Source organism: Salminus brasiliensis, chromosome 19 (assembly GCF_030463535.1).
Source record: "Salminus brasiliensis chromosome 19, fSalBra1.hap2, whole genome shotgun sequence".
NCBI lineage: Eukaryota > Metazoa > Chordata > Actinopteri > Characiformes > Bryconidae > Salminus > Salminus brasiliensis.
The window spans coordinates 16,377,760-16,405,102 of NC_132896.1; the positions used below are offsets into that span (position 1 = coordinate 16,377,760).

General features: G+C 41.1%; 1 protein-coding gene across 3 annotated transcripts in view; it reads right to left on the minus strand.

Moving 5' to 3' along the window:
- fgf13a (fibroblast growth factor 13a) overlaps positions 1-27,343 on the minus strand; it is a 189,562-nt gene that overhangs the window by 101,953 nt on the left and 60,266 nt on the right. The gene's annotated exons all lie outside the window — the stretch shown is intronic.

The window sequence follows — 27,343 nt, forward strand, 5'->3', positions numbered from 1 at the left end:
AGACAGAAAGAGGAAAAGACAGAAAGTCAGAAAGACAGAAAGAGGAAAAGACAGAAAGAGGGAAAGACAGAAAGAAGGAAAGTCAGAAAGAGGGAAAGACAGACAGTCAGAAAGACAGAAAGAGGAAAAGACAGAAAGTCAGAAAGACAGAAAGAGGAAAAGACAGAAAGAGGGAAAGACAGAAAGTCAGAAAGACAGAAAGAGGAAAAGACAGAAAGAGGGAAAGACAGAAAGAAGGAAAGTCAGAAAGAGGGAAAGACAGAAAGAGGAAAAGACAGAAAGAGGGAAAGACAGAAAGAAGGAAAGTCAGAAAGAGGGAAAGTCAGAAAGAAAGGAAAGTCAGAAAGACAGAAAGTCAGAAAGACAGAAAGAGGAAAAGACAGAAGGAGGGAAAAACAGAAAGAAGGAAAGTCAGAAAGAGGGAAAGACAAAAAGTCAGAAAGAGGAAAAGATAGAAAAAGGGAAAGACAGAAAGAAGGAAAGTCAGAAAGAGGGAAAGACAGAAAGTCAGAAAGACAGAAAGACAAAAAGAGGAAAAGACAGAAAGAGGGAAAGTCAGAAAGTCAGAAAGACAAAAAGAGGAAAAGACAGAAAGAGGGAAAGTCAGAAAGAGGGAAAGACAGAAAGTCAGAAAGACAAAAAGAGGAAAAGACAGAAAGAGGAAAAGACAAAAAGAGGGAAAGACAGAAAGTCAGAAAGACAAAAAGAGGAAAAGACAGAAAGAGGGAAAGACAGAAAGTCAGAAAGACAGAAAGAGGGAAAGTCAGAAAGAGGGAAAGACAGAAAGTCAGAAAGACAGTAAGAGGAAAAGACAGAAAGAGGGAAAGACAGAAAGAAGGAAAGTCAGAAAGGCAGAAAGACAGAAAGAGGGAAAGACAGAAAGAGGGAAAGACAGAAAGTCAGAAAGACAGAAAGAGGGAAAGTCAGAAAGAGGGAAAGACAGAAAGACAGTAAGAGGAAAAGACAGAAAGAGGGAAAGACAGAAAGAGGGAAAGTCAGAAAGACAAAGTCAGAAAGAGGGAAAGTCAGAAAAAGGGAAAGTCAGAAAGGCAGAAAGACAGAAAGAGGGAAAGACAGAGTCAGAAAGAGGGAAAGACAGAAAGAAAGAGCGTAAGACAGGTATTTGCAGTAAATGACAGATGAGTGAACTCCGATGGCAGTAGGCAGGTAGTTAGTTGGTTAATGTGGTCAGTGTAAGGGGGGTCATTCTGAGCAGGTCAGAGGGAGGCAGCCTTGTCCACCACAAAACACCGCATTTCACACCATTGTCCTCTGGCTTAGGAGCATGGCTATGAGCATGGCTGCAGGGATGGACAGTAACCTCCCCATGCATTCACCGGCATAGGACAGGCCGCATGTTCCGTTCACTTTGCAGAAGAGAAGAAAAGGCATTCAGATGCAGAGCATGCACTGACTGTAGAACCAGATACACACGGTTCTTCAGGCATTTCTCATGCATATTCTGTACACGGCAGGGCATCGCTGAGTTGAGTTCAGTATGTGTTCAGTGACACCGCGTTGGTCATGCACATATGGACAGCCGTCATTGCCATACGCTCGCAATGGACTCATGCAGGTGCTGCACTTCTGAACCTGGATTAGCACTGAGTGTTTAACAGCTTCTACTCTCACTGTCTATAAAGCCTGTAAATGAGTGACTGCTGTAAGCAAATGGTTGCATCTTGTTCTTCATTAGAAGCTAAAATAACAGCCACATTGTGTACTTAGACACACACACACACACACACACACACACACACACACACACACACACACATAAGAAGGCCATCAAGATGCTACAAACAGTCCTTAGGGTGATGCAATAAAAAAATTGCATAAACCAAAAAAAAAAAAAAAAAGGTTTCTATCAAGAAACCTTTTGTTTCTTAAATATATGTATGTGTGAAGAACATTTTAAAGGTTTGAAGAAGTGGATGAAAAGGTTCTTCACACTCACATCTCTTTTACAAACATGTCTCATGTCTATAAAACCAAAGATGCTTCCTCTATGGCATCTCTCCAAGAACCCAAGTACTCTTAGCTTAACTTGGTGAATTTACAGTCATGTACTTGTGATCTCCTTCAGTGTCCTTCAGCCCTGAACTTCAGCTCCTGTGTAAGACATGTCCACTTTGACATACAGTATCTAGCTAAGAAGGTCAGCTGACCCCTGTAAATTTTTACGAGCATGTTCAAATGAGAACTGAAGCACCTCACCACAGAACACCACAGCTGACGCAGGCCAGATTACACACCTGCTTCCAGACTGCTGCAAAAGGGCTCCTGCATAGACTGCTAACATCTAATTAACAGGAACCTTGACCTTTGACCTGGACAGGATTTAATGAATGCCAGGGAATAAATCCTATTTATTGTTTAGTGTAATTTTCCTTTAGTTCAATACTGTAAATAATCTGTGTTCTGTGTTTTTGTTACTTGTCATACGTGTTGCTCTCACCAAGACAAATTCCTTGTATGTGTAACATACTTGGTGAAATAAAGAGATTCTGATTCTGAAACCCCCACAACCCCCCCACCAAAAAAAACAAACAAACTGGGCCCCACATACAAAATGCACCTTCAATAAGAGAAATGCTAAATAAAGACAACAGATTTTACTTTCTAAACAAAATAGTGTAGCTGGGTGAAACTGAGTGTGCGGAGGTTGTTTACTTGCTATTCTGCCATCATATATAGTTCTACATAACACTGAAAAATGTTTTTTTTAAAGATTATATATAGAATCTTTATATTCTATAAATATTTTGGAATAAGAGTGTATGTCTTACCTAATACACACTCTAATGTGCACTACTAGTCCTGTCAATAATACACTTTATGCTCAACAATGATAATACATCATTATATTAGAGTATAATGAAGATTTAAATATTATAAACTACATACAATATATATATATATATATATATATATATATATATATATATATATATATATATATATATATATATATATATATGAAATTATGAAAATTACAACACTTATTGGTCTGCTGTGAGACTTGTCTTACACTGTGGCATGGATGTTTTCACTGCCCGCCACCAGAGTGACTCTACAACCTGGATATTTCCTAGGCTTGCTGCCGGAGTTACACTTTCCACGCCCCGCCCCTGAACTGACTCTATATTGTGGTTGGGAGACGTTTTTCTGAGCTGGTTATATCTCTGTATCATGGCCTGGAGCCTTCCCATGCTGGTCATTACTTTACTTACTTTACAGCTCTTAAGTGTCTTAGGCTAAGCAGGACTTTTCCATCAGCTCATAAAGACTCAGCTAAATGACTTTACACCTTGGTCGGCTGGAAAACTGTGGATATGTTGTGTTGTTGTTGTCAATTTTGCTAAAGAATAGCATTCTTGTCCAAGTGAAATTTATTTTATTGACAACATGAATTCCACTGTGGTGGAAGCTTAAAGTGGAAGCATAACAGTAAAGGTATAATTGGTATCTATCAGTCTTGCATGTACAATTACAAAAGTATCAAATTAAAAAGCTTAAGAAAGGACCCTATAAGGAACGGCCCCAATGCAATAACCCCACCTACACCGCTGGTACTAATTTTGACTCAACAGAAATTTAGTGCAGAGTTATGCTCGCTCTGTCACTCCAGGTGTTGAAGCAACAGCTTGTTCAACCTACTTTTTCATGAGTTAAATGATATTAATAAAGCCTGTTTTTCACAGACTTCTCTATTAGTGACGTTTCAGGTAGAGAGCTAGTGCTGGCACAGCACTCTCTGGCTGAGGTAATTCAAACAAATGCTGTTAAAAAGCAAAACATGAATGAAGGCTTTAAAAAGACTTGAAAAGGATAATGGAGCACACATCCACACACACACACACACACACACACACACACACATCCACACACACACACACACACACATACACAAAGACACACCTTGGAACTAATTTAGCTTTTGTGAAATCTAAAGGCATTGGCAGGTGTCTTATTCTATTTAAAGACCTGTGCCGACCCTGAAATCTCTCTGAAGTTCAGTTAAGAGGAAGCTAGTGAGACGGCCTCATTTACCATTCTTAGAAACTAGGAGAATGTTTATTTAAAGAAATAAATAAATAACACAGGTTTTAGAAATCACACTGTCAGACTGGCATCTGCTTGTTGGGACTTGCGGTGACAGGCACTGCATGCGCTAACATTTTCTAAAATAAACTGGAGGTGTTTATGAGCAGTGTTGGTTGTTAAAGAGGCTGATTATGCTGCACATTGAGGAGAGCCAAATTCCGTGGTGAAGCAGCAGAATCGGCAGAACTAGCATATTCTATCCTAGAGAGACCATCAGCTGTGCACCTCAGGCCAGCTGTTTTTCAAGCTTCCGTTAGCTCACTTATTCCAAGACTTTTGGGATTCCTTTACTGTTCGGGGGGAGGGGGGGACTCTTCAGTGTTAGACGATTCAGCCTGCGTTATGAATTCTAAAGAGGTTCCTGAATGGTTCTTGACCTAGGTTGTTCAAGTGTAGAACCATACTTACTAACCCAGCAGTTAAATATACCAATAAAAATACCCCCAACAAGATCAACCCAGATTTGTATAGAAAATGCTGATGCTTGATCTTGTTGGAGTATTTTGATTGGGTAATTTCAACAGTTACTTGTTTCTGAAGCCCAGCTGCTGGGTTAGTGAGTATGACACAGTAACAACCTAGCTGATGAATGAATTAAATTAAATGAACAGCACCCAAAGAAGCATATTAGAACAAAGTCAGTTAAACCGCTCTTCATAGCGGACAGGAATCTGTACATATTTACTACTTCATATTAGGTCAAACCAAATATTAGCTTGGCTGCTAAAGCCAATTACTGTTAAAGACATTCAAATTAAAAAGATAACTTTACTGTTGTTGGTTACTTTGCTAAATTATCTAGTTAGCCAAACAGTTTGGTTAGATTTCATATCGCTCATATCGTTCATTTGCCCTAGGCCAAATCGTTAAGAGTTTGTACACTTTTCCCCCTTGGTTTGGTTTGTTTTAACACAAAAAAATAAAATAAAACAAAATGCTTCACAACAAACCACATGAGCAGATCCTATTCTCTGCTTATTGGTCAGAACTGTCTGGGGCGGGAGCAAGAAAGTAAATACAGGAAGAGGGTCCATTGTTCTGGACTAGTGGATATTTCTGTACAGTTTAACATGGAGCAACGGCAGAGATAGCATTTGTTCATAGCTGTAGTGATTATCTGGGCAAGACCACCTCTTCTCAAGGGTCTCGTGCAGATGTTTTGGTCTGCATCTGAGTGCAATTACTGTATTACTGTACCTGCCCAAATGAACCTTACCAAGGGGGAAAATGGAATAGAGTCCTATTTAATCTGACTAAAAGGTGCAGGTGTGAAAACGCCCTGGGACGCAATAAATATTTCAAAATACTTGATTTTATTAATTTAAAAAATTTATTGTTTTGCCACCACTCCAAAGAACCCTTCTGGCACCTGTATGTTTATGTAACTGTTATAGAGTGTGGTGCAGTTAATTAAAGGTTTTCTCAGTGTGAATTTAACAATAGAATATAAAGTCATAAATAAGTGTCAGTTTCCTTTCCATGGTGCCCAACAGCATATAAAACCCTTAGTTCATGCTCATTTCCAAAAAAGGATTCTTTAAAGAACCTTTTCTTTAGGAAAACTTAAGTTGTTCTTCTATGGCTTTGTTCCAAAAAAAAGTACTATAAGCATGAACAGAATCACACTCAAAACTGCTTCACTGTCCAGACTTGAGAAGAGGCCTGCCAGAGCTGCTGCTGAATAGTGGCTGTTCACTGTCGCTGCTTGAGAGTATCACTTGTAGATTTAACAAGTCTGTATCACATGACCAATGGTGAAATGAATGGTCCATAGGTTTCCTTTAGGCAACCCAGATTTTATTCAATTTTAAGGTTCTAATGTAGGTGTAGAGTATAAATTTCTAACTGCTTTGCAGTATATGGTGGCGTTTTCTATTACTCCTCTGGGGACTGCTTTAGGAAAAAAAGGCAAGTCCTGCTAAAGAACTCAAATCTCTCCATTTCTCAGAACCCCTCTGAATTCTTAATTCCTCCTGTGGTTATTAATGACCGCATTAACTGCAGGCTCATCAGAGGCAATAAAAATGAGATATAGAGGTTGGTTCAGGCCCTGCTGGCTCTGTTCTTTACGGCCTGCCAGCCAGAAAGGCAGAGAGCAGCGGGTATATATGCTGAATATAGATCGTATGCTGAAGCCATGAGGAGTTTGATGGATAGGCGGTTCATCAGAGGTTTTTGCTCCCTATCAGCTATGCCTTCCAAAATGAGCTGTCAGCCAGAAGCCTGATGGGCTTAATCTACAGCTCCTGTCCCTGCCATATCTGGATAGTGCGGACAGATGTCCTTGTCCATGGTGCTGAAACCCTGAATCTAAGAGGCATGGAAGGTGGGGGAAGAGTTAAATGATAGACAACCTAGGTTCTTCACCCCGAACAGATCACAAATTCCTCAATCTAAAGGAACACGTCAGTCAATGATAATGATTAGTGGTACTTTATTCCTTAATCCCATGGAGTTGTTCATGAGCTATAGCGTGTCAAAGATCACAGCAGTCAATACATCATGTTCTCTAACCAGATGAGCTTTAAGGATGAGAATGGCACACACATCAAGCCTCCCAATGATGTCCGCAGTTTACTTATACAGGTCAACAGCCCCACAGAAAATTGGGGCTACAGAGTGGCAGGAAGGACTTACAAAAGAAGTGTCTCAGTTTACACAGTTTACATTTACATCAAGACCTTTTCCACTATAGATAACCAATGTGGAAAGACATATACATAATATATTGCCACACCGTCATAAATGTCAAAAATTAATTTTCAACACACTTTAATGACGAATAGATAAATAGGAATGGTCCCAGTTGGAACAAAATCTTGATCAATCAAAATATAGGGGCAAGAGACATAATTTTTTGGTTTAATTCCCAGCCAAAAAGGCCACTAAGTACAAGTTAATTTCATTTTAGGGGATATTTCAGATTAGTTATAAAATGATCCACTCACATAAGACTCCAAAATCTAGTAGAAAGCCTTAATCTACTGGACAGCATTTATTATTCTCTGTCTGTATTGTGTTGTGTTGTCTGTCCGCACTTGTATTGTGTTGCACTTGTGTTTTGTATGCACTGTCTATGTTGCACCATGGTCCTGGAGGAACGTTGTTTCGTTTCACTGTGTAATCTGTATGTAGTTGAAATGACAATAAAACCCACTTGACTTGACTTGATTAAAGCAGGAACAATTTAGAAGAATGAGGATGAGCAGGTGTCCCAATACTTTTGTCACTTTTGTGTACTTTTAGTGTACACAGACAATCACCACTAACAACAACGTAAGACCTGGTAGATAAATAGCTCATGAGGTGAAAATCAAGCTCTGGAGTGGAGTTTGACTATATCTGAAAAAAACCCTCATGACAGATGTTTCTGACCATCCTTTCACTGCGAGAAGACGACTCAATGCTGTCGATCTGAAAGAATGTGTATCAAATCAAGAAGCTCTTACTGAAGAAAGAAAAGCAAAGAACATTTACAGAACCAAGAACATTTACAGAGCAAACGGATAGATCAACCACACCAGAGTCCAGACCTCAACATCATTGAATGTCTTGGATAACTTAGATGGTGAAAAGCAGCCCATGCTATTTCTCAGACTGAACTTTGAAAGGGTAAAATCTCCCTGCAGAAAGACAGAAAGTGAGTCTGTAAAAAGCACAAGCTGTAATAAAGGTAAAGGGTAGACATGCTCATTATTGAAAACACTTCTATTATATTTCATTTTTGAAACTCATTGGCCATCGTGACTGGAAATGGATTAGGCACTCTGTCCACACTGTCCACATTATTTCTCCAGCAGTAGAGATGACCCTGCAGTTTATGCCAGAAGATAAGCTAGCAAGAACCATCAAAGGCCCTGTGACAGGAATCCATAGCATAGCCTCTTTCTCATGTCGGTAAGCAGCCAGCACACCGAGGGAACTGTGCGTGAGGAAGGCACATCTGACTAGGGCAAAAGTGTTAGGTCACTTTAATGAGCTGTCTGATCTGTTTGATAAGCTCATTGGAAAAATGCTGCACAAACAAGCTGCTGGCGCTAGACCAACACAAACAATGAGCATTTCTATCAAGATCTGGAACTCGATAGACTGTTCTTCTGACTGTATCGTTTGAAATAGCAATGTGGGACTGAGAAGGGCGACTTTAGCATATAACATCATTTATGTCACTAAGGCCTGCATTTGCTGTCCATAGCAGTGTCCCTCCAATGCCTGTAATTGTCTCTTGGTTTCCCTAATAACCAGCCATATGGATTAGCCCTGCTACTGGAAATCTAGTTTTATTTATGGAAATGTTAAGGGTCATACACGGATGATTACATAAGCAATTTGGTCTAGTGCTTCAAGAATCAGCCATATTGTTGACAGTGCAAGGCATTCTGACTTGGGGAAGATTTGAGCTTGCTTGTTTATCCACTGAAGCACTTGTTTTCTCCACATCTTCTGTAGAAGCAGGATGAACTATTTTTAAGACATTTGATTTCAGAAGAAACAAGGAACGAGCAGATATCCAAATACTTTTGTCCATATAGTGTACCATGATGTTGCGAATGCAATATCATTTCGATGTGCAGGAGTGCAAGCTTGCTCCTTGCTTGATTTTGGCTCCTCAACCACCTAATATTTCAGAGGATTCAGTGACATACAAAATTGAGCATCAAAATCAGTGACATCACAATAAACAATGACCTCATAACAGACTGATTTTTCTTCTTAGTTATAGGGGATGTATAAACAGTGCCTCCACTGCATGTATATAGTGTCTTAAACTTATATGCAAATCCAGTAAACAGAAATTTTTTTTTCTAAGATATTGACCGTTAACATTTGGTCAGTGAGTCGGTTGAGTTTGTAAACACACAGGTTGATACAACTGTTACAAACATCTTCACAAACAGCTGAAAAAAGCCATACTTGACTTCTGAAAAGCCACTGTTGGAGAGTCCAAATGGCTTAGCAGTACAGTGACAATTGCTGGTCAGTGAGATAGTCATCACCTTATCACAGCTAACACTTCTCCTGAGCAGCTCTTCAGCAGAGTCAAAACTCAGTATGCACACACACACACACAAACCCTATAAACTCCCTTAAGAAGAGGCCACACACACCTTGACCAACACCCAAATCAAAGCCCTTCCCCCACACAAACACTGAACACTCTTATTGTCGCTCCCTTAACACTCCCCTCTCCTGATGAGAATATGACTAAACAGTCTCCTCTCTGCCTATTTATTAACCTCTACATCTCCCCCCACCACTTCTCCCATCAACTCCGTCGCTAACGGCTCGATGACGCATGCCTCACACACCCCTCACCCTTCACAATCACTCAGAACCCCTATTGCCCCTCCCAGTCCCACCTCCCCCAGAGCCTGTGACTCATTCCTAATCAATGACCGTTCAGAACTACACTTAAACAGCTGCTCCTCATCACTCAAGTCATCTCACCAATTCACCCGAACATTTGTGCAGAAAATGAAAGGGTCACACATTACAATGACACAGCAACATGGCAGATGGAAAAATCAATGTCCTCGTCAGATCTCATGATACAACCAGTGAAAGATGAGCTACAGCATCATCCAGACCCCATTTCTGTGACTTGGCTAGAATCATCTGGGCCACTTGTACAGGCAGACACAGCTTGTCTAGTCCATGTAGAGAAGTACTGCCAATACAACAGGACTCTCTTTACTTTTCTGCTTTACCCTCCAAGCAGGATAAACTGTTTTTATTACCCTTGATTTTGGATAAATGAGCAGGTTTTGCCCATGTAGTGTAGCTCCCAGTGAATCAGTCTTGGTTGTAAAAATGGATATGCAGCGATATAAGGGGTCAAACATTGACCCCTCAACTCCAAATAAACTGCCTGTAGAGACAGTAAAGTAACCAATGTGCAAAGTAAAGGGTGTTCATTGGGGTCCAGGACATCCTAATTAACATCCAGAAAGCCAAAAAAATCTAAATACTGAAATATTGGGTCTGACTATAATAGTTAAGAACATATCATTCTATTATATTTAATCCTATTCATCCATTACTTTGATGTTAGCCTGCTACTCCCTCTAAATGTAATATTCCTGTGTAACTAAAGCAGCCACTAGGTGGCACTTCAGTGAACTCATTCTCTCCGTTAAACATTTGTTTTCCAAACACGACTTCTGTAAAACTGTAACATTGCATAACTATTAAAGCTGTAAACCCACAGTGCAGGTAGGCCTATGTGTCCTACGTGTTAGCCAACTAACAAATAGCTAATATTTTTTTGTTCTAATTGTAATTTGTTTGATTTGTTTGATTGAAAGTGGATAAAACAACATGAGCAGGAATATCTAGCTGAGGAGTTTTAGAGAGAAATGGAGGATAGTACCCACAGTTTAATCCATGTTTGTTTAAGCTGGGGTTACACTAAACCATCTTTACCCCGATTTTAGCCCTGATTCTCAGTCTGGCTGAGTCTCCTTGTTTTTTTGGTGTCATCTAACTTGTGCTGTTGTGCTGTGGATCACTGTTCGCTGATGTTTCTCAAGTTTTTGCTTGGATCTTAATCCTGTTAGCACTGTTTTAGCAGCACACAAGCTAAACTTGGCAATGGTGGTCAATTAGCAACTATTGGTGGTCAATTTAACTACATGAATGTGAAATCATGCTCATGTATTCCATGCCAGTTGTTCTAGATCTAGGTCTGGGTCTGCACTGCCTGGCCAAGTGTGGAGAATAAGGAATCACATACTGAGTGTAACTGCCAGTTCATTCAGGGTTGGGTGTTTTTGGGAAGTCACATTCAGAAGCATAAAAGACCAAGACTGCCAAACAGAAGCCAAACAAATGGACCCTGAGAACAAGCGCCCCGAGGACAAAAGCAGCTCATTAGGCCAGAGGTAGAGGGAGCTAGACACAGAAGAATGCTGTCATAAAGGTGTGAAGTACAGTGTGTACACGGTGCTGCAGATACACACATTATTTTTTTTTTTTAGCTCTAGCAGAGAGTGTCACGCTTGTGTCACTCACCCCAAAATAACTTGATGGAGCACCAACCATCACTCCACACCCCTCTAGCCCAGGCCTGGCATTAAGCAAGGGGCCAATAAGTTCATGTTTATCTACTCCAGAAAGTCTACTGACAATACTTCACTACAAGGACTAGACAAGCTGTGTCTGTGCATTTGCACATCTATGTCAATTGGTGCAATTTAAGGTATCTGAATGCATTCATTTGAAGAGGTGTCCACAAACTGTTTTATTTCTAGTTATGTCTGTTTCAGTTGTTCAGCCTGCCCTTTGTTTTGTATCTTGTCAGTTCTAGTCCCTCCTGAGCCTAAGTATTCACACCTGTACCCTGTTCCTTACCACGCCCTCTCGTTCCCTCCAGGTGTCCCTTGTCCTTTCCTGTGTATATATACCCCTGTGTTTCAAGCTGGCCTTTGTCTGGCTTTGCACATGGTGCACATGTTTGTTTTCCCTGCCCTTGATGTGTTCCTGTCAGTCTCCAGTGTCTAGTGGTTACCTTGCTTAATCCATGTTCCTAAGTGTATCTTGTCATTGTCTGGTTGTTCCAATGGTTACCTCGCTCAGTTTATGTCTGTGTATCTAGTCAGTGTCTCCTTGTTACCTCGCTCAGTTTATGTCTGTGTAACTAGTCAGTGTCTCCTTGTTAACTCGCTCAGTTTATGTCTGTGTAACTAGTCAGTGTCTCCTTGTTACCTCGCTCAGTTTATGTCTGTGTATCTAGTCAGTGTCTCCTTGTTACCTCGCTCAGTTTATGTCTGTGTAACTAGTCAGTGTCTCTTAGTTACCTCGCTCAGTTTATGTCTGTGTAACTAGTCAGTGTCTCCTTGTTACCTCCCTCAGTTTATGTCTGTGTATCTAGTCAGTGTCTCCTTGTTACCTCGCTCAATTTATGGCTGTGTAACTAGTCAGTGTCTCTTAGTTACCTCGCTCAGTTTGTCTGTGTAACTAGTCAGTGTCTCCTTGTTATCTCGCTCAGTTTATGTCTGTGTATCTAGGCAGTGTCTCCTTGTTACCTCGCTCAGTTTGTCTGTGTATCTAGGCTGTGTCTCCTTATATCCTTGAGTTTGTCCATGCCTCGTTAGGTTTATGTTCTTGGGTTTGTTTGGTTGGTGTGTAGAATCCCCTTGTTCTTGTTTCTTTGTATCCTGTTTTGCCTTAGTGTTACATATATGTAAATAAAACTGCCTGCGAGTACGCTTCTGCTTCCTGCCTCAACAAGCCGCATGACACCAACACAACCAGTAAACCTACATGTTTACTCTTGAGTATTTATATGTGATGTTCACCCTAAAGGAATTACCATTTAAACATTATTGGACATTACTATAAGATATTCAATAACTATTATAACACCCAATATGCTACCCAAAATGCACTAAATAAGCTACAAGGGCAAGCTATGGGTCACTGCACTCTGTTATGCCACTATGACCACTGTGTTGCAAAAACTTGCTGACTAGAATGATGCAGTGGTGCTTTGTGAGCTTTAGAACTGAATTATCATTTACTGTAAAAACTTTAATAGCACTGTGAACAGAACACGGTACAATATGACCCCACTGGTGTAAGCACCACAAATATTTAATTAACTTATCCCACATTTTCAATTTGTCATCCTAATGAAAGTCCAGCATGGTTTTTTATGACTAAGGCCCTTTTTTCTTTAGAGGGCCGACCTTAATTAAGATACAGTGATAAACATTATTCAAATGCTGACGCAAAGGTCCTGATAGGCCTTCAAAGAGTGACCTTACCTTCGCCAACATTAATTCATCACCATGACAGTTCCTTTGGCCTACAGCATGACCATAATATTCCCTTGAGACTCACTTGTGGGTGCTCGAGTGAGGGTGAAAGGTAGGGGTTACACAGCACAACTCTCTCATTCTCCTTGTCATTCAATGTTGTATCCAGTCACGTACCGATAACCCAAGTGACAAGGTGCTATTGCCATTGCTCTATACTTCAATAGAGCAGTAGTGCACTTATTCTGACAGGCTGTTTGACTATAAAGTCAAAAAAGTGAAAAATAAAGGGCCTCATTGCCTTGCTGCCTAAGCTGTCTCATAAGTCAGTACCTCAGAAGGCAGCATTGTGACAAGGAGTCTCTGATACTGAATCACAAAGGGAGCAATACGTTCTGAAGTTGCCATGGTATCGACCACTCACTGTCTATATATGAGAGCCAAGCTGTGTTATCATTAGCCATTAGCATTTGCACCCAATCAAATAGAAGGTGCCTTTCTGCCTGTATGGGATTGAATTCATATACAGCACCTTTAATTTCTACTTTTGAATTCATCAGGTCCAATGTAAATCTACCAATTGATTTTAGATTAAGTAAATTTCAGGGCTAAATTTAATATGTATAAGTAATATTTGCTGGATATTTGTAACATATATAACATATCAATATTTAGCAACTCTTTACTAAATACTAATGCACTACTCTACTAACATGAGTCCTACATGACATAGTTATGTCTAACACTTCCACTGTTTAAGTAGTTAGAGCCGATCCTAAGGGGCTGATCTTTTTTCTTTATTTACTCTATTTAAGATGGACTTCCAACACACATTTCCACCAAGGTTTCAGTCTATTTATGCCTGTTCTGTCTCTACAAAGACCAATGAAATCTGCAAGGTCAAGCACACCAAATGGGTTTAACCTCATAAACACCACCCATTTTTCTGCCTCCTCTAAGTCCATCTCCAAAGGTGCAAGGCAAACGAATATTCTACATCCACATATTATTAATGCTGGCTTTTCAGGCTTATGGAAATGCTCTAACATCCCCTAGTGATCTACAATCATGTGCACTGATATATGAGATATATGAGCAGCCTCTGCAGTGAGAAAGGTTATGAATGAGTTGTGTTTGGTTGTGTTTAGAGGATATAGATAATGTTTAGAGCTGACAGTGAGTGCTGAGACTATAGCTACTCACTGCCTGCCTGCCTCTTTACCTTCTTGGAGCCACTCATTCATTCCAGCACAGGCCTTATTTACACCAGACAGGCTGTGGGGTAAAGTGCAGTGCAGTCTATCACCGCTTCTACCTAATTTCTGTAGGTCAAACATTTTATCTATTCATCTTTTTTTATGTAAAATTATTAATAACACATCCACTGCAGAGAAAACACTGCTGTGGGCAATGATTGTTTACTTGCCTAATTGAACATACTGGGGAAAGAAAAATGTAAAGTGTAATGTGTGGCACTTTTTTCAATTTTCAATACAATTTAAATAAAAAAAATTGAATAATTAAGGTGCCTATGTTTATCTTGGCGCGATTGAATAACATGGAAATGGCATAGCGTGAACCTTAAATACTGTTGGCTCTTCATTTATAAGCTAAACCCAAATAAAACAGGGCTGCAAATCAGGATATTTCAAAATCCCCGAAACTAGTCTTTTGGGCCGACCAAAGGTAGCACTACTGTGCTAGATGGATGCAAAGCTAAAACCTAAACCTACCAGACCCTACAATTGCTTCAGCTAGTTAACTGTACTCTGTGCCAATTGGACAATGAGAGAACCCAGAGAGGACAGAGGCACAATCCAGTAAGACTCAGGGAAAAGTGTTCTGGTTACACTGCTAAAAACAAAGCTATGCTATGTTACCTTATACCATGCTCTATGCTCCCTACTTATCCCAAATGTATCAGATGGAGCACCATGATTCCACAGAACACAGCTCCACTGCTCCCGGCCCAATGCTGGGTGGCTTTATACCCCTCTAGCCCACACCTGGCATTAGGCAGCATGTTGCCAATAGGTTTATGTTTATCTACGCAAGAGAGTCCAATTTTATTGTCAGTACTGCTCTACAGGGACTAGACAGGCTGTGTGTGTGCATTTGTACATCTGTATCAGCAATGGGTGTTAAACTTAAAGTAGCTGAATGCATTCATTAGAAGGTCTGTCCAAAAACATTTGGTTGTATAGTGTCCTTAATAAATGCATGGAAAATCAGCCAAAAAAACGAAAACATTTTGCGTACAACAGCGTGTGATTTACACCCATTTAAAAATATTACTGCATGTTATTGTGCTTTATGGTGCTTTATTTTACCAGCCAGTCAACAAGTGGGTCTTAAACCAATGAGTGAATGTGCCAAAGATCTCTTCAGCCTTCTCCCTGTGCCAGCACCCCTCATCGGAGCCCAAAGGAGGACATTAAACTCAGTGAGGATAAAAATAAATGTACATGAAAATACATAAATCTGCAGAGTCAGTACTGTTAGCACAACAAACTCTGCATAAATGCAGGATTTATTTTACGCTACAGCATAACAGGGCACACTCCTGCTGAGACTCTCGCAGCGCTAAACGGTTCAAATGCAGTGCTGCCGGCTTCAGTGGTTTCAACTAACTAAGCTGCTGCGTTAGAACCCAGCACAAATGTCCAGACTGGTGAAATGAGGTAGTTAAAGGATGGCAGGGAGACAAAAAGAGGTGTCATTCACTTAATTTATACAATAAACATCATCCAAAAAGCTTCTTTTGTGGATATTCGGCCCTTAACAAATGTCCTCCTCCAGCGCTGCTTTCAGCTGGAGCTGAGTCATGCACATTAATGACACGTCAATGAAGCCCATGTTGTGTCATTTTTAAGGCCAGCATCAGCAACAGGCATGGAAATAATGAGAATAATGAGTCCAGCCTGTTTTGACATCACTGTCTCTGAAAAAGACCTAACCATGGAGACATTAACTCTGATGAATTTAATGACTACTATACGTGAGTCTATGTGGAGTTAGACATGTAAGGACCTCTCTTACTTTGCTTCACACACATGCACGAGTATGCACACACACACACATACACACACACACAGCTTTCCAGAGAGCAAACAGATGTAAGTGTTAAGTCGGATTACTGCCGGGGACGGTATTTACCATAATCAACAGCTGATATAAGCTAATAGGATTCTGCACAAAGCTGGCAGAGTTGAAAGCCTGATTAATCTACTACCGCATCTGTGAGAGCAAGGTCCAAACACGACTCAACATATGAATAAATCAGATGTTGTCCAGAAACTTGGACCCGAGTCAGGCAGGAATTCTTCATTGACGCTGGTGCTTCTCAGCCACATTAAAGTAATGGGTCCATTTGGAACTCACTACAGTCGCTCCGGAGAAAAAAATCTAATCCTCATACATTCCCGTGTGATGATGGACAGTGTTTCATTTGGCCTTCATAGATTTTTAATCAAGCAATAGATCATCCACGCATGAAAAAAAAGGAAAACCAGCGCCAGCAAATTCACACACTGACGATGTCATCTGTATAATCTTTCAACACTGTCGTGACAAAACTTTGTCTTTCTGAAATTGAAACTTTACAGAATATGGAATGTCCTTATAATAATACTCCAGCATTTTTCAAGCTAATCTCTATCTGCTGCATCTGTGGCATGCAAATGATGAGCATGGATTACCACGGATGATTACCATTTCCTTGAACAGAAAAACCCCAAACGCATTCATAATAGAAGCCTGTGGGGACGCTGTTTTATGCCTTACCCATTGACATCCATTAAAACGGTCTTTCCAGTCAATAAGTCCTCTGTCCACTCTGGCTAACGAGTACATGGAAACATGGCCTTATTGTCCACGATAATCTACTGTACCATTTAATAACGATTTAGTCGAAATTAAGATTAGGATTGAGAAAGTGCTGCAATGTACATTTAACCTTTAATCTGCTTCATTGCAGTGGGCTTTCAACGAAGGTACGTCCAGACAATCCAGGTTTTTGCTTCAACCCAACTCATGACAGCAGTGTGAAAACCTTTAGGAAAAAAAGAGGCGGGATATCTTTCAGTAACAAGCACAGATTATCTTACATTCACTACAGTCCAATGGTTTGTGGACACCCCTTCTAATGAATGCATCCAGCTATTTTAGGTTGCACCCATCTAGACACAGCTTGTCTAGACCATGTAGAGATGTATTGCCAACAGAATAGGATTCTCTGGAGCAGATAAACATGAACCCGTTTGCACTATGCCTAATGCCATGTGTGGGCAAGAGGAGTATAAAGCCCATTAAATCCACATTGAGCTGTGTAGCAATGGAACTGTGCTCTCTGGAATTATGGATGGTGCTCCATCCAATACTTCTGGGGTGAGGTGGGGAGTTGGGGTCCATCCAACATCCTGACCTCACTAACGCTCTTGCCCTCACAGCAATGCCGCAAAATATTGTAAAAAGCATTCCCTAGACAGTAGGGACAGTTACTTCAACAAATCAAGACTCTTTTTTAATACCATTGATTTCAGAAGAAGCAATGAATTAGCAGGCGTCCCAATACTTTTTTGCTCCAGGCAGTTGGCGTTAGTAGTCTCAAAGTTAGTGAAATGGAGATCACCTGTCTGGACGGTCCAGTCACCGGTTAATCAGTATTCCTGGCTACAAATAGACCATGAAGACAAGGGACCACTCCACTCAAACAAAAAAAAAGGTTATTACTGAAGAGTATGAGGCTGGGAATGGATACAATACAAAGGAAAAATCCATCCTGTGGAGTTCAGTTAAATCCATCATTAGGGAAATGGAAGGAATATGGCTCATGTGTAAATCTGCCTAGAGCAGGCCATCCTCACAAACTGGGTGACTGTGCAAGAAGGAGACCAGTGAGGGAGGCCACCAAGGCACCTATGACAACCCTAAAGGAGAAGCAAGATAAATCTGGACTACAGTTCACCCAAAGGCATTTGGGAGACTCCAAGGTCAATTAAATAAGGTTCCTTAGTCTGGTGAGACACCAAACATTGCACATCACTACAAACACATCCTCTCCATCATGAGGATTTGTCTTGGCAGCGTCAATTTAACTTCCTTAGAGTAGTCATAGGTGTCCAAAGCTTTAGGATATAATAACACTTACTACAAAATGAAACCCATTAGCACAGAAAGGCTTATTACACACTAAGGTGTATTATTCAGCAACCACAGGGACTTCTGTACAAACTGGTGGGTCTATTCTTTGGTAATAGAAGAACAACACTTTTGGCCCACCTGTTTAAGGGGTTAATGAAAGAGTTGCTGTCTTTCAAAGAGCACAACTTATTTTGGACACATGGTAAAAGGCACATGATATTTCATCAAACGAGAAATAAAATGCAGTTAAGGGGTTTTAATGTGACAGTGATGCTTTGTTAATCTACATACACCCTCCCTTGGCATCCCTCCGCAGTGCCTTCTTCCTACTCATTTTTCCATTTTTCCTCCTTTCCAGCGCAGGGGAATCTCCTCAGAGGCCTTTCCTCTCAGCTTTGAGTGAGCGAGAGAATGAATGAGTGGGCTTGTACAAAACCCCACTCACTAACGCACTACCTCTCAATAACCCACTCCCAGATGCCCTGCTCTTCGAGATAGCTTTATTCTCACAAGCTCATTCGTCTGAGCCCGAAAAGAGACACCAGGCAGTGTAAAAGGCAGAACAGACAATGGAGGGATAACAGGAGAAAAGCATAGAGGTTATGCACCAGATATGTGAAGGATGAAAGTTGTGGGAAAGGATGACGTTGCAGTTCGTGAGGAGGTCTATGTGGGATGTTCTCTCCAAACTGTTCACACCAAAACGACACTCTGTGCCTACTGGCTGTGCTGGTTCAAACCGGTCTGGCCTGACACTGGCAAAGAAGATTGTCCAAACACAACCGGTCAACACTCTACCTGACAAGTTCTGTCTCTGCAAGTTGATTGTATCTCTGACCTCTGGCCTTCTAATGCTCGTTTGGACAAAATGAACTGGTTCCATTCAGAATTCTTAGAACCTTGGAGCTATTCAGCAAAGCTGGCCACATTTTGCACCAGCTTTGATCAGAACCAAGGAAACGTACACTATATGGGCAAAAGTATTTGGACTCCTGATCATTCATTGTTTTTTCCATAATCCGGGCTATTAAAACGTCTTTTGCTTTTGGTGGAGTAACTGTTTGTACTGTCCTGGAAAGGCTTTCTGCTACATTTTGGTGCATTGCTGTGAGGATTTGATTGCATTCAGCGATAACAGAGAGCACAGTTTTATTGCTCCACAGCTCAATGCTAGGGGCTTTATATGCCTCTAGCCCACACCTGGCATTCTGCTTGGTGCAAATAGGTTCATGTTTATCTACTCCAGAGAGTCCTATTCTATTGCCAATACTTCTCTACATGGCCTAGACAAGCTGTGTGTGTGAGGATTTGATTGCATTCATCAACAAGGGCAGTAGTGAGGTCAGAGATGTTGGATGATCACCACCTCACCTCAACCCCAATTCATCCCTAAAGTACCGGCTGAAGCACCATCATTCCAGAGAACACAGGGGCTTTATACCCCTGTAGCCCATGTTTAGGTTAATGTTTATTTGCTTCAGGGAGTCCTAACTATTGGTAGTTCTTCTCTACAGGGACTAGACAAGCTGTGTGTGCATTCATTAGAAGGGGTGTCCACATATAGTTAATTTCTGAAGCATTTGGACATATAGTGTGTTTTAAGTGGGGTAGGCTATCATACTCAAACTACTCCATCACTCTACTACCCAGGACGAAACACCACATCACACACACTACATAGACTAGAGTCTATGTTTTTTTCAGGCTGGTTTTATTACAGGTTCCTGTAAGATTCTGAATTTTCTGCTGACATTGTTCTGATATTGTTAAGTATTCAATACTGCTCTGCCATCTGTAACTCAGCTTGTTTTTGGATTATTTTAGTATGATTCAGAATTATAATCAATCCATTTTAAAATCAGTGCACCACCACCTTCAGATCAGTGCATCTCTGAGTATTTCTTCATATCACCAATACAAAATGAACACACTTTGTCCACTACTAGTGTTTCATTTAAGCATCAGCACTCTGTCTTCATCTCACAGCATTAGTCTCTCTCAGAACAGTCAAGTTCAAACACCCACTAGAGAACCATTTATTGCTGTAACCTTGTGTTGCTGTCTAACTCAGCTCACCTCTGGGACCATGTCTCACTGCTTCTCATAACGTCCATCATACTACCAGTGAGGCTACCTTCTCGTTTATGCTTTTTAACTAGGGATGGAAAAGCTTCAGTTTAATGCATGGTCTGTGTGTATTCAGATTTGAACCTCAAGTGGGCATTTTCATTATAAAACATGCACTATAAACGTTCAAGCTTTTATCTAATCTCTTTTAGAACCAAGGGAAGAAGTCAGGAAAGCTGCTAGAATTAAATCTAATCCTTTATGCTGGCCTACAAAGCCAAAAAATGGACCACTCCCTTCCTACCTGATGGCATAGGGAAAAAACCCAATCTGTACCAAGAGCCCTTTGAGATTCAAGTCCAGCCCACCATCCTCCAAACTGCATCGAAGACAAGCATCTAGACATTTCTTTGTCCTTGAGAGGAGGTGGTGTATTAAACTTTCATTGGGCGTCCAAATAGAATTGCTCACCATCTTTAAATGCTGACTAAAGAGCCATCTCTTTCAAGCAGAGTTCTGTGAGAATTGCCGTTTTATTGCAACTGGGCTCTCCTTGCAGTTGAGGAGAGTAATTCACCTTCACACCACTGCCATAAATACAAATTGCACTATGAGCTCTCCCTCATGGACAGCTGTATATATGTATGTGTTGACATGCTAAAATGGTAAAGGATAATCAGAAATGGCATCTGAAATGAAAGAAGCATGTGGACTGGCATGGTAGAGGATTAAAAATCAAATTAAAAGACTTTACACAAATATGACTCTGCTTTATTTCTTGCAAGAGGTCTCGTGCAGCTCCACCAAAGTCTTTCTCCCTACTACAAGTGAGCAGAGCATCACATTATTTTAGGTAGTAATATTAAAGTAAAAACACTGCATACTGTTGCTTTAAGAGCACTTAATTCAGCATTAATCTTTTTATGTTGTTATTAAAGACCTAATTGCACTTAAATGTCTTTAATAAATTGTGAATACTATGCATATCTTTTGTATATAGGTATCAGTACTGTCTTTTGAATTTGACAGCATTCATGCTTAAGGGTATCCTTAGCTCTAGCCTATTTACACTAGCTAGGGATATATTCTGAGTGGACGATATAATCCCTACCTGACTAGACTGATGCTGTTTAAATCAAGAATAAGCGTAGCCTTAACTCAAAGAAATGATAGAGCTTGATGTGTACAACTACGTTTTTGTCCAGGGAACACATTATGTACACCACTAATAAAGGCACAGAGCTTGATCTTTCACTCCTAGTTCTAACAGCAACAATATGCAAGCTTTAATAGGGCGACTGGAATATATTGATTCAGCATACGCGAAGCTCCGCAGTGGAGGACGCAAAGCTGTGTCCACTCATGATCTGATGATGATCATTATTCGAAGCTCTTCCTCCCCAGAGCTCCACTGACCTTTATAACACGGTTCAAAACAACGTCAGATCTCTGAGCACCACCAGACACTGAACACACAGAGTGAAGCCAAATCTCATACACTGTTGTACTGCTTGATAGACTGGTGAGATTTTAGGGAGTTGAGTCAGTCTGATAGTTGCCAGGGCAGGACTGACCTCAAACGGCAGTATAATTTGGCCCGTGGCTCTGCTGAGACTTCCCTTGACCATGTAATGAGATGGAGTCATTCCAGGCCTTGCCGAGCCTCAAAATAGTCTTTATCGTCTCAGCTCACGAGAAGAGAATGCTGGGATCATTAACAAAAGGTCTCGCTATGATAAACGGCCATAATACTAAACAGAGGACATCCTCTCTATTGACGAAACATGACATACCTGAAACAAGGCTGATTACAGATTCAATTTTTGCTACGCTACCTAAGAAATTTCTTCAGTTTTGGCATGATTAACTCAACCCATAATATTTTTTGAGGAGGATAAAGCAGAGTGAATCTGTTTACGCATCTATCAGCTGTGAATTGAAAACGAATGATAAGTATTATAGGATTAGAGAATAACGTCACATACACTATATGTCCAAATGTTTGTGGACACCCCTCCTAATGAATGCATTCAGCTACTTTAAGTTGCACCCATTGCATGCACACAATGCAGCTTTTCTAGTCCCTGTCGAGAAGTACTGCCTCTCTGGAACAGACAAAAACATGAGCCTATGAAGCCCCCCAGCATTTTGTTGTGAAGCAGTGGAACTGTTCTTCGGAATGAGCTGGAATGCTCTATCCAATACTTTCGGAATAGGTTGGGAGTGAAGGAGGGGTGAGGTGGGGTGGTGATCACCCATTCACTAATGTTCTTGTTGCTGAACGCAGTCAAATCCTCACAGTAATGCTCCAAAATCTAGTAGCCAGTTCTTCAAATACAGACTTTGAATCCAGTGTCCAGCCCTGGATTTTGTTCTCGCTGGACATTACAGGAATGGTTAATGTAATTGATGGGCCATGTAGTGTAAACACCTACTAAGGATCACAAAGTCCAGGGTCCAGAATCCCAGAAAGGCGTCTGATGTAGTAGAAAACCTTGCCTGGACAACAGGGACAAGCTCTTTTTTTAAAATACAGTTCAGAAGTGTTAAAAGAAGCAATGAATGAACAGGTGTCCCAGTACTTTTGTCCCTATAATGTGTAAACTCTGATGTAGATGTTGGAGAACAGTTTAAAGTACTGATTAAATGCCTCTTTAATGTACATGTACTGTTCACAAAACATAAAACTGTGGCATGTCCAAAGGTTATGGCACATTTGACGTTATATTTAGCAATATTAAATTTAGTCAGGAAATAAAATCATGCTCTCAAATCAGAACAACGAGCGATCTTCTCAGAGGTGAGTATATGTGGTGTATCTGTGTGTACACCTGTCAACACACTAGTGGGCTTTAAACACTATTTAACTGTTAGCCTATTTCAGAACCTTTCAAATAGAGACGTTTTTCCCGTCATGCTTGCTATATTTGGAAGGCAGTGTTTCCACCCGACTACACCAACCAGAACCAGACTTGCGACATGAGCGCTCACAGCACATATGGCTTATTTCACACCTGTTTTATATGCAGAAACTCGCACATTGTAAATCAGAGGTGTTACTTCAGCTCGGCAAAATAGAAATGTCAACCCGTGTCTTCCGTGGGCTTTGGGCCACACGCTGACATCACGACCGATGAATTAGGAATAGTTACACCACTATGTCTGCTTGTACATTTCTCGGGTACATGCTCCGCAACAAAGGAGTGTGTTGTGCTGGCGCTTGCCAGTGTCAGTTCTGTTTATTCTCCTGGTGCTTTTCTGCAGCTGTCAGGACTGTGTGTGAGTGCGTGTGTGAATAGGGCTCGAAAACAGAGCGAAGAAGCAGAGAGGAGAAAGTGCTCCCGCGTGCCGCCGCTGCCGCCGCCGAGCCGAGCCGGCAGAGGGTAAATAGATAGGCTAGGCTACAAAGAGGAGGTAAGCGAGGTAATTGATTTCTTGCTCCAGAGGATGCGGTGAGTCAACATCTCCTGACACCTGCGTGCAGCCTGGAGAACAGCGCTGCACGCCAAACTTGCTAAGAGAACACACAGGCCTCACTAACTTCCTCCCCAGACCCGCTCTGGACCACTGGGCTGGAAGCAATTGGACGGTTACACAATGCTAGCTGCTGGAGTCTGGAGCTGCTGGAGCTGCCGGAGCTGCCAGAGCTGCTGTCCCTGCGAATCAAAGTGACAGCAGCTCTTCGCGCGAGTGTCCCCATGCTCACCCGGCCGCTGGCCGCGGCACGCCAGAGGCCCCCAGTGACAGCAGGAGCCTCCGGGGGCTGTAATTCACCTTATTCACACGCCGGCTATTTTGCCTACTGTGTCACACAGGGGGAGAACAGGGTGATTAGTCAGCAGCTGGGAGAAATGATCTTGTTGTGGATTTTGCAGTTTTTTGCCTAGTTGACATTGACAACTTAGACGGAGGACACGCCCACTTTACCTTACTTTACTTTCTGAGAGACTATTTTACTCTGTTACTATTTGATCAGACCAAATTATTAAGCAGAGCAAATCAGCCTATCTGGAACACATTGGGACACCAGAACCCAGTTCTAAATTAGGGTGCTGTCAGGGCTCAAACAGACATGTATGTATAGGCGGACACCATGAATTAGCAGAGTGTCTCTACACCATCACAGATCCACGGCATCCTCCTCCATGCCTCCACCTGTAGGGCAGTGAGTAACACTCATAATGCATACTATATCTACATCATACTAAACCCCACCCACATCAAACCTCACCCACCCCTATGAAACAAATGTAAACAGAATGTAAATGAATATTGTTGGCTATAATTGCTATTGTTATAATCGTGGCTAATGAATAACGAATAGCAATTTTTTATTGTACTTTATTTAGTTTGATTTGATTGTTAGTAGACGAAAATGACTGTGTCTGCGGTTAACTTTATAATTAATATTTTGTTCAGATTTAGTGTATTGTTTTGTGCTTTAACAACATTGTTGTCGTGAGGAAGTCATGCTGATAAAGCCAACCTGAATTTAATAAAATTAAATTGAATTACCCTGTTTCCACCATCTGGCATCTTATCTACAAACCACATGCTGGGTATATGATCATATGACCATTTTTGCTTACTTGGACAGAAAATTTAATTGAATAAACCATTTTTTAAAGAAATTTGATCATATTTCTGAATATCCTGGAAAATCCTATTTCAGACTGGATTTGTCTATGGTGAGCCTCTCTAGTAATATTTTTAGTCTTTAAAATGACCGCAGGACAAGTGTGTTTCAAGTGGAATGTATTTTCTACAAGCCACATGACTAACATATGATCATATAATCATTATTTCTAGCTGATAACATGGTCATATAATCAACATTGATGATATTGTGCACATGTAAATCTATAAAATACCAGTGGATGCCATTATGATCAGTAATTACAGCCAGTCTGCAGGGTCTTTCTTCTCTAATTGACTTTGTCCACTCCTGCTAATGCTTGCTTCATGTAGAGCAGATGGAGACCAATTCTGCCATCTAGAAAATGGATGAGAGACTCTTCCAAAGCATCCCTTCGCTTTCGTGTTTCGGGAAGTGTTTAATATAGGTAGGCACTTGGAAACCAAACACAGAAAGTAGTAGCTGTCAGAAACCTTCGCCTGGAAAGAAGGATCAGACTACTAATGAGGTCAGTGGGTTTTCTGGAATGTAATTTTGCCAGGGGAGGAGGGAGAAAGACGCAGATATGGGCGATATGGACAGATCTGGACAGCAGTTTTCCGATCCTACAATCAATGTTATCTGGCATTGGGAAAAGTTGCCCTTTGAAATGCAGCGTTACTGTGACTGGCCTTATGCATTTTGCGTAAATAAAGCTAATGTGTATTGTCTGATGGGCGAACCAGATTCTTGTGGGTATAAAACAACAATAAAAAGTGAACAAACCAGGCCAGGCCAAACCCGTAATGACCAGTTACAGGCCTTTACAAAAAGCCTGAGTGAAAACATGTGAGGGTCAAAACCAGAAGACTAGCAGAAAACTAGCAGATTGGTCACAAAGACGAAACCAAGATTTTTTTTTAAATGTGTTCTTAAGAAAGGTCCTAACAAAAAGTCTACGTCAGATTCATGGTGTGTTTTTAAACCATAGAACTGCTCACAGCTCTGCTCTTATAATGATGGATTCCATTGTCCTTGTAAACTGAACAAGTCCCAAATATAAAACCACTTGTGAACATAAGTATCGTTACAAACTTGGTGGGTTTTAAGAAGAAATTTCTTCATAGGAACAGTTAGTGGTGAAGGCAAAGAAGGGTCAGACTAACAGGGAACCACTGGGTGTGCAGTGATGGATCAATGTTAACACTTCACAAAAAGTGTTCCAAATGTTCCAGGCGAACATGGGATCCTGTGGGATTCTGGGAGATCGAGTCCTGTAGTATGACGGAATCAGTACAAGAAAGAGGAAGCATGACGTACCACAACTAGCCCCTTTCAGACATGCCCGGTTACCCAGAACTTTTCCGGAGACTGTCTGGATCAGTTGTACTGGATATTAGCCGGACTTTATCCTGCCAGCCCCCTAGTACAAAGTCTGGGTAATGTCCGGATGAGCCCAGGTGTGAATAGAGCAGGTCATTTTCTAGAGAATTCACAGAGCGTGTGCTGATGACATCATTATGGATGAGTCTGTAGCAGCATCGTTCGCCATCCTCGATGTGCTTTAACTGTGCTGCTTTTTTCGCAACATACATTTTGTGTCCTGTCGTGCCTCCTGCATACGCTACACTGGCTCCGCCCCTTGCCTATACCACACAGAACATTCCTGTAGTGAGAATGCATCTGACACAGAAAATCTCTGGCTGTGTGCTACATGTGTGAAAGGATAGCACCGGACAATGTTCGGGTCTGATTCCTCTGACATTTTCATATGTGAAACCGGAAAGCAAGTAAGCAAGTAAGCAAGCAAGCAAGTGTTCAGACTATTCTGAAGTTTCGGGGCTCTCAAGGACATACATCAAGGGTAATAGATACATAATCATTCATTAAGGCAAATCTAGTTGGGTTCTGGGTGGCATCATTTGTTTTCATTTAGAATATTACCTATATATTTGCTCATTTGGACAGAAAACGTCATTTGATCAAAATTAATGAAGTATCTTTTGATCAAATTGCACAGGCACTCCTAAACACTCCTAGCTCACTTCCAAAAAAGAAGAGATGTTAAAAAAAGGACTGCAAACGACCACTCAGGATGTAATGACAACAGGTTTACAACAGAATGAGACTAGTCTGGCATTTTAAAACAACACCATAAGAGCTGCAAACGCAGTACAAATAAGCCCTTCGTTCGGGGATACAAGAGGAGATGACGCTGTTATTACGTTCTCCTTTGGACCACAAATGGAAATGTGATTTGATTTGGACCGGAGACTGAACAAACAGAAATGTGATTATATAGATGCTGCCGTTGTATTTGCTGTAAGCCGGCAAAATGATTACGGCCCAACATCTTGCACGTCTGCTCATGGTGCAGAGAGAAACGATACAAGGCCCAAGGGAGCTGTGTGCTACAGCTCTCTCATAATGTTCGCTCTGCTCACTGTCTGGGTGCAGACTATTAGAAGGTGTTGCATCCAGACAAGCCAGAGCAAAGCAAACACACTAAATAATTCATATGCCTGCATAGTATCAAACTGCTGTACCAGGAGTTTTCTAGGAAGCTCCTGCAGGTGAAGCAGGACCTCTTAAAGGAAGTAGAAAATCCAGTGCATGAAATCAGACATATTAGATGGTTGACATTTGCTTAGTTCGT